General features: G+C 44.3%; 1 protein-coding gene across 1 annotated transcript in view; it reads right to left on the bottom strand.

Moving 5' to 3' along the window:
• The window catches only part of LOC111977501 (TANK-binding kinase 1-binding protein 1), a 92,673-nt gene that overhangs the window by 33,633 nt on the left and 50,483 nt on the right, over positions 1-8,557 (bottom strand). The gene's annotated exons all lie outside the window — the stretch shown is intronic.

Genomic DNA, 8,557 nt, shown 5'->3' with positions numbered 1-8,557 from the left:
TTTGCCAAATATAATATAGTAACACAACAAATAACGAGGCTATATAGAAGGAGTACCGGTACGAGGTACAGTGGGGCAAAAAAGTATTTAGTCAGCCACCAATTGTGCAAGTTCTCCACTTAAAAAGATGAGAGAGCCTGTAATTTCATCATAGGTACACTTCAACTATGACAGACAAAATGAGGGAAAAAAATCCAGAAAATCACATTGTAGGATTTTTAATGAATTTATTTGCAAAATGGTGAGAAAATAAGTATTTGGTCACCTACAAACAAGCAAGATTTCTGGCTTCACAGACCTGTAACTTATTCTTTAAGAGGCTCCTCTGTCCTCCACTCGTTACCTGTATTAATGGCACCTGTTTGAACTTGTTATCAGTATAAAGACACCTGTCCACAACTTCAAACAGTCACACTCCAAACTCCACTATGGCCAAGACCAAAGAGCTGTCAAGGACACCAGAAACAAAATTGTAGACCTGCACCAGGCTGGGAAGACTGAATCTGCAATAGGTAAGCAGCTTGGTTTGAAGAATCAACTGTGGGAGCAATTATTAGGAAATGGAAGACATACAAGACCACTGATAATCTCCCTCGATCTGGGGCTCCACGCAAGATCTCACCCTGTGGGGTCAAAATGATCACAAGAACGGTGAGCAAAAATCCCAGAACCACACGGGGGACCTACTGAATGACCTCAGCAGAGTGGGACCAAAGTAACAAAGCCTACCATCAGTAAGACACTACGCCGACAGGGACTCAAATCCTGGCAGTGCCAGACGTGTCCCCCTGCTTAAGCCAGTACATGTCCAGGCCCGTCTGAAGTTTGCTAGAGAGCTTTGGATGATCCAGAAGAAGATTGGGAGAATGTCATATGGTCAGATGAAACCAAAATATAACTTTTTGGTAAAAACTCAACTCGTCGTGTTGGTGGAACAAGAATGCCGAGTTGAATCCAAATAACAACCATACCTACATGTGAAGCATCGGGGTGGAAACACTCATGCTTTGGGCTGTTTTTCTGCAAAGGGACCAGGACGATTGTCTGTGTAAAGGAAAGAAGAAATGGGGCCAGTATCGTGAGATTTTGTGTGAAAACCTCCATTCAATCAGCAAGGGCTTGAAGCATGAAAGTGCTGGTCTCTTCACATGACAATGATCCCAAACACACCGCCGCAACGCAGGCGGGCTCGTAAGAAGCATCTCAAGTCCTGGAGTGCCTAGCAGCTCCAGATCTCAACCCCATAAACAATCTTGAGGAGTGAAGTCGTGTTGCCCAGCAACAGCCCAAACATCACTTGCTCTAGAGGAGATCTGCATGGAGGAATGGCCAAAAATACCAGCAACAGTGTGTGAAACCTTGTTGAAGACTACAGAAAACGTTTGACCTCTGTCATTGCAACAAAGGGCTATCGCCATATTACAGTTATAGCTTCTTGTATTGAGATAAACCTGTTGTTATTGACCAACTTATTTTCCACCATATTTGCAAATAAATTTCATTAAAAATCCTACAATGTGATTTTCTGGATTCTTTTTCTTCTCATTTTGTCTGTCATAGTTGAAGTTTACCTATGATGAAAATTACAGGCCTCTTCATCTTTTTAAGGGGAGAACTGCATCAATTGGTGGCTGACTAATACTTTTTTGCCCCACTGTATGAGGTAGCTGAGATACTTCTTTAGGGTTAAAGTGACTAGGCAATCAGGATAGATGCATAAACAGAGTAGCAGGAAGCATGAAAGTGTGTGTATGGGTGTATGTGTTGTGGCATTCAATACTGCATGTATGTGTGGGTGTTGGTATGTTCAGTTTAGTGTGTTGTGAGGTGAGTGAGTGTGGTAAGAAGTGCCAGTGGTGTGCATAGGAGTCAGTCTAAGAGAGTCAGTGACTCTCATGCACAGGTTCAATGAAATAGTCTGGGTAACCATTTTATTAACTATTCAGCAGTTTTATGCTTGGGCGTAGAAAGCTGTTCAGGCCTTTTGGTACCAGACTTGGTGCTCCGATGAACCGCTTGCCCGTGATCGAACCTTGCGGGGTTCGCCACTGTATATCCATGGGTGGCTGGGGTCTTTGACAATTTTCCTTCCTCTGACACCGGTCTGGTATAGAGGTTTCTGGGTGGCAGGAAGTAGGCCCCAGTGATGTACTGGGCCATTCCCCACACCCTCTGTAGCACCTGTGATCGAAGGCGTTGCGCATACCAAGCGGTGATGTAGCTAGTCAATATGCTCTCAATGGGCCTGTACAACGTCAGACCTCCTTCCCGTAGCTGTCGCGATTGTCATTGGTGATCAGCGTTATCACTGTTGTTGCTCAGGCAAACTTAATGATGGTAGAGTGTGCATGGCCAACAGTTTTTGGATGAACAGGGAGTTCAGGAGGGATTAAGCACCACCCTTGAGGGGCGCCCCATGTGAGGGTCAGCATGGCAAATGTGTTGTTACCTACCCTCACCACCTGGGGCGCCTGTCAGAAAGTCCAGGATCCAGTTGCAGAGGGGGGTGTCAGTCTCCAGGGTTCCGAGCTTGGTGATGAGCTTGGAGGGGACTATGGGTTGAACGCTGAGCTGTGAGTCAGTGATGGTGCCATCACCAGCCTTTCATGTTACAGTGTCTCCCAGACAGTCTCGACAGCCTTTACATGTATTCTCATTCGATCAATTACTTTCAACATTGAGACAAAAGTTCTTTGCAACAATAGTATCTGGTTACTTTTACACCCCACAGATCAGGCCCGTATTCATAAAGCATCTCGGAGTAGGATAGGCCAGTAGAATCTTATTCATTATTATCTAAAGGCTAAACTGATCCTATATCAGCAACTTCCTACTCTGAGACTCTTGTGAACATGGGCCCTGTCTGATAACTAGGTTGTCAAAGTCATAGAAACTCATTACTGATAATGTATGTGGGAGACAGATGGTGGCAAATGACTAGTGACTTTGGAAGAAGACAAATGAAAGAGATCAAGATGGAAAAAAGGAGGGCGGGAAAGCATCTGATGAGAAAGAGAAGAAGAGAGAAGACAAGAAAAGGAGAAGAGAGAGAGAGAGAAGAAGGAGGAAGAGAGAGAGAGAAGGAGAGAGAAGAGACCTCGAAGGAAAGAGGAAAGAGAGCGAGGAGACAGAGAAAGAGAGGAAAGAGAGAGAAGAGAGAGAGAGAGAGAGAAAGAGAAAGAGAGAGAGAGAGAGAGAGAGAGAGGAAAGAGAAGAGAGAGAGAGAGAGAGAGAGAGAGAAGAGAGAGAAGGAGAGAGAGAGAGGAGAGAGAGAGAGAGAGGAGAGAGAGAGAGGAGAGTCAGAAAAAAGGAGAGGGAAGAGAGAGAGAGAGAAGAGAGAGAGTCAGAAAAAAGAGAGGGAAAGAGAGAAGGGAGCTAGGACAAGAGAGATAGACATTCCTGGTGCTTGAGCAGAGAATTATTCAGCAGCAGCGTGTCTATGGTAACACACTGAAATCACGCCAAGGTGAGCAGGCTGTCAACATCGTGACTAGGAGGAGTGGATAGCTGTGTGATAGCAACCATCGTCTTTCTACAGGGGTGGACTGGCACCAGAAATCAGCCCTGTCATTTCTAACACACCCATTTCTTTCTTTGAGGCCCCCTTATTAACCAGATAATGAGAATTTTGTGCAACAAAAAAAATTGTAGACAGCCGCACTAAGCTGAAAAGGACCGACAAGTTCTGCCCCTAGTTACTAGGTGGAAGCCACCGTTTCAGGTTAGCAGGGGAAGCAAAAAGTGCCTTGACTGTGTATGGAGCATACTCGCTGAGGCGTGACACATTCAATCTTTTATAAAAGCCTGTGTTGAAGCGCTGTGACCTCGTGTCTTCCTATGGGCACGCTTTGTCTCGTCCCCATAAACCACTTCCTCCCTCTCGCTCTTTTTTTCTCTTCACAGCTTCGTATAACTCCCTCCACACCGCCTCCCCCTCACCTCTCCTCTCTTGCCTCTCCTTCCTTCTCAGCAATAGACAAAGTGATATACCTTTTTTTTACAGGGAAGAATAGAATAGGTTATTTTGTTTTATGGCCAGAGGAACACTGCTCTAGCAATGTTTACACTGTGTACAAACTAATGCCTGCTCCCACGCACTTATTCTTGAAAACCGAAAGCATCTACTAACAGTGGAGGCTACCTGATAATAACGTACGTTTTCACAATTCGCAAAATCATCCTGTTGATTTGATTTTACATGGAAAAGGACAGCAACTGCCTTTCATAAATACTGCATTGTGGGTGGAATTAAATTAAGCCCCAGGTGCTTCACCTCGTGAGGGAGGCGACGTTGACTCTCTGTTGCAGGTTGCCGTTCTCTGACTGCAGCAGGCATTCTCCTTGGACTCAAAGCTGCAGTAGGAGTTCCTGTCCTCCCCAAACCTCACTGATCATTGGGAACTGGGAAGGGAGAGGAATCATGGCATTATGTACACATCCTACAGGGAAATAAGGGGTAATTTTGGCTGGGTGGTAGCCATGCTGGTTAAGTGTGCCTTGAATTCTAAAATAAATCACTGACGATGTCACCAGCAAAGCACCCCCACACCGTCACACCTCCTCCTCCATGCTTCACAGTGGGAACCACATATGCAGAGATCATCCGTTCACTACTCTGCGTTCTCACAAAGACACGTAGGTTTGGAACCAAAAATCTCAAATTTGGAGTCATCAGACCAAAAGGACAGTTTCTACTGGTATAATGTCTATTGCTCATGTTTCTGGCCCAAGCAGTCTCTTCTTATTATTGGTGTCCTTTAGTAGTGGCTTCTTTGCAGCAAATTTGACCATGAAGGCCTGAATTCACACAGTCTCCTCTGAACAGTTGATGTTGAATGTGTCTGTTACTTGCTACTCTGGAAGCATTTATTTAGGTGCAATCTGAGGATGCAGAACTCTAATGAAACTTATCCTCTGCAGCAGGAGGAACTCTGGGTCTTCCTTTCCTTTTGACGTCTCCTTTAAAAGCCAGTTTCAGCATAGAGCTTGATGCTTTTGCGACTGGCACTTGAAGAAACTTTCCTTGACATTTTCCAAATTGGACTGACCTTCATATCTTAAAGTAATGATGGACTGTTGTTCTCTTTGCTTATGTTGAGCTGTTCTTGACATAATATTGACCTACCTTTCACAACACAACTGATTGGCTCAAACGCATTAAGAAGGAAAGAAATCCACAAATTACTTTTAACAAGGCACACCTGTTAATTGAAATGCATTCCAGGTGACTACCTCATGAAGATGGTTGAGAGAATGCCAAGAGTGTGCAAGCTGTCATCCAGGCAAAGGGTGGGTATTTGAAGAATCTCAAATAATAAAAATATATATTTTGGTTTAACACTTCACTTTTTTGGTTACTACATGATTCCATATATGCTATTTGTCATAGTTTTGATGTCTTCACTATTATTCTACAATGTAGAAATAGAAAATAAAGAAAAACCCTGGAATGAGTAGGTGTGTCCAAAATTTTGGACTGGTACTGTACCTGTGTATAATATAATTCAATCTTGTTAGACATTACAGATGTAGATCTTCATTTGAGCCAGTTTGCTACAGCTGGAAAGTAATGCGTGCAGCAACAGGATTGTGCTATTATTATGTAGATTATAATAATGGATTTTGTAGGGGTTGATCCATTTTTCTTGTAAGGGAAAATCAAAGGGCAAATTACAAACTTCAGAAGCCTTTTTAAACCTCAAATACACTACGTCTTTTACATTTCTTGCGGAAAGTTCTCCTGCAACACGGTGATCCTATATTGTTAGAGAAATACAGAGAAAAACAGATCATAGGGACACGCATGAGTGAGTTGAGCATCGGGAACCACACAAACAGGACAACACAAGGTTATTATAATATAACCAGAAAGCAAATGATGGTTCCATCTTACAGCACGTCTCTTCTTTTGGAGTACCTAAATGAATATTGAATCATCCAGTGAGGTTGACGTGAGGAACAACAAGACATTTTCCATTTAGAGAAACACTTCTTCTACTCAGCCGAATTAGCAGAGCGTGTTGGAACTCTGAAGGAGTCTCCAGGCCACACAGTCTCACACTGTGAAACCAGCCACTCTAAACCATGGGCGTCAGTTGGGTTATGCAGGTAAGGCAGTCACCATACCCTAGCTCAACAACAAATGTAAAGTAGCTAAAATCAGTCCAATCCCGATTTAAAATGCAATGTCTTTAACGTATTGGCTGGCTGTTTAGCGTTTGCTGGCTGTTTAGCGTATTTCTGGCCTGTTTAGCGTATTTGCTGGCTGTTTAGCGTATTTGCTGACTGGCTTTTAGAACCATGCGCAGCATGGCTGGAAGAGCGCTGGCAGCCTGCTCCTTGTCTCTCACTTTAGAAAGCAAAGAGCAGAGACAGTGACAGTTTATTTTGTGAGTCAGCCATAGACAGTGCGCCGATTGTTGAATTTGATGTCGCATTGAACTTGCCTTGTAGCCTTGTGTAAATCTGATTGGGAGGTGGGAGTGGGGAAACCCTCTTTTTCAGTGACCATTCAAAACCAAAAGCTATTTTATTACCATTAAAATATAAGCTGTGATAGCTGTAGGCTTAATGGGATATTTATTCATCCAGTAGGCTAGTGCAATTTTGGTTTCATGTATTGGTATTCATGTACTTGCTCTTTTAGCGCATTTTGGCTTCAGAGACAATAACAATGTAGACTATAACAAATGTACATTGTCATGCAGTGACAGAATGAGAATTGAGATCATGCAAATCATTCATTATTACTTGATTGGGCTAACTTTAAAAAAACGTTTTTCTGTAGGCGACTCCATCATCATCCTCTGCCTGTATCCCTAAGCCAACAAGTTCGTCACAGTCTCACTGCAGAATAGACGTCATCCACGTTTCCCCAAACGTCAAATTTGCTCCTGCTGCTCTGTATCGTTCCATTTCTCCAAACGTCACATTTCAAAGTAAGTTTAGGCACTCATTCTGACATGGTTAAAGTAAGGGTTAAGGTTTGGGATGGTTTAAAACAAAAATAAAGAAAACACGTCCACGACAAGGGTTTGAACACGCAACCTTTCTGATCTATCACCAAATCAAGCCTACTTGATGGTAATAGCGCTCACTGTGCCCCTAGTGGCCAGTTTTGAAGGCATTTCCGACATCAGAACATGCAGATGTCCAATTTCGCGTCAATCTGAATGACTGGGCTGCCCTATCCCTACCTGGTAGCCTACCTGCCTCTGGTATATGAATTTCCACCTCATCACTCTATCAGTCTTGCTTGTCCATCTTCCATCTCTCTCGATACCGCTTGCCGTGATCGAACCTTGCGGGGGTTCGCCACTGTATATGGCATGGGTGGCTGGGGTCTTTGACAATTTTCCTTCCTCTGACACCGTCTGGTATAGAGGTTCTGGGTGGCAGGGAAGTAGGCCCCAGTGATGTACTGGGCCATTCCCACCACCCTCTGTAGCACCTTGCGATCGAAGGCGGTTGCCATACCAAGCGGTGATGTAGCTAGTCAATATGCTCTCAATGGTGCACCTGTACAACTTTTTGAGGATCTGAGGGGCCATGCCAAATCTTTCCAACCTGCTCCACCACAGCTCCGTCGATGTGGAAGCTACCCCCTCCGTTTCCTGTAGTCCACGCTCAGCACCTTTGTCTTGCTGACGTTGAGGGAGAGGTTGTTGTCCTCGCACCACACTGCCAGGTCTCAGACCTCCTCCCTGTAGGCTGTCTCGTTGTCATTGGTGATCAGGCTTATCACTGTGTTGTCAGCAAACTTAATGATGGTAGAGTTGTGCATGGCCATACAGTTGTGGATGAACAGGGAGTACAGGAGGGGATTAAGCACACACCCRTGAGGGGCCCCCATGTTGAGGGTCAGCATGGCAGATGTGTTGTTACCTACCCTCACCACCTGGGGGCGCCTGTCAGAAAGTCCAGGATCCAGTTGCAGAGGGGGGTGTTCAGTCTCCAGGGTTCCGAGCTTGGTGAMGAGCTTGGAGGGGACTATGGTGTTGAKCGCTGAGCTGTAGTCAGTGATGGTGCCATCACCAGCCTTTCATGGTTACAGTGTCTCCCAGACAGTCTCGACAGCCTTTACATGTATTCTCATTCCATCAATTACTTTCAACATTGAGACAAAAGWCTTTGCAACAATAGTATCTTGGTTACTTTTACACCCACAGATCAAGGCCCGTATTCATAAAGCATCTCGGAGTAGGATAGGCCATAGAATCTTATTCATTATTATCTAAAAGGCTAAACTGATCCTATATCAGCACTCCTACTCTGAGACTCTTTGTGAACATGGGCCCTGTCTGATAACTAGGTTGTCAAAGTCATAGAAACTCATTACTGATAATGTATGTGGGAGACATGGTGGGCAAATGGATAGATGACTTTGGAAGAAGACAAATGAAAGAGATTTAGATGGAAACAAAGGAGGGGGCGGGAAAGCATCTGATGAGAAAGAGAGAGACAGAGAAAGAGAGAGAGAGAAAGAGAGAGAGAGAGAGAGAGAGAGAGAGAGAGAGAGAGAGAGAGAGAGAGACATTGTTACAACACTGTATATATA

Source organism: Salvelinus sp. IW2-2015, linkage group LG18 (genome assembly GCF_002910315.2).
Source record: "Salvelinus sp. IW2-2015 linkage group LG18, ASM291031v2, whole genome shotgun sequence".
Taxonomy (NCBI): Eukaryota; Metazoa; Chordata; class Actinopteri; order Salmoniformes; family Salmonidae; genus Salvelinus; species Salvelinus sp. IW2-2015.
Note: the sequence above shows the minus strand (reverse complement) of the source record. Positions and strands in the feature narration are given on the sequence as shown.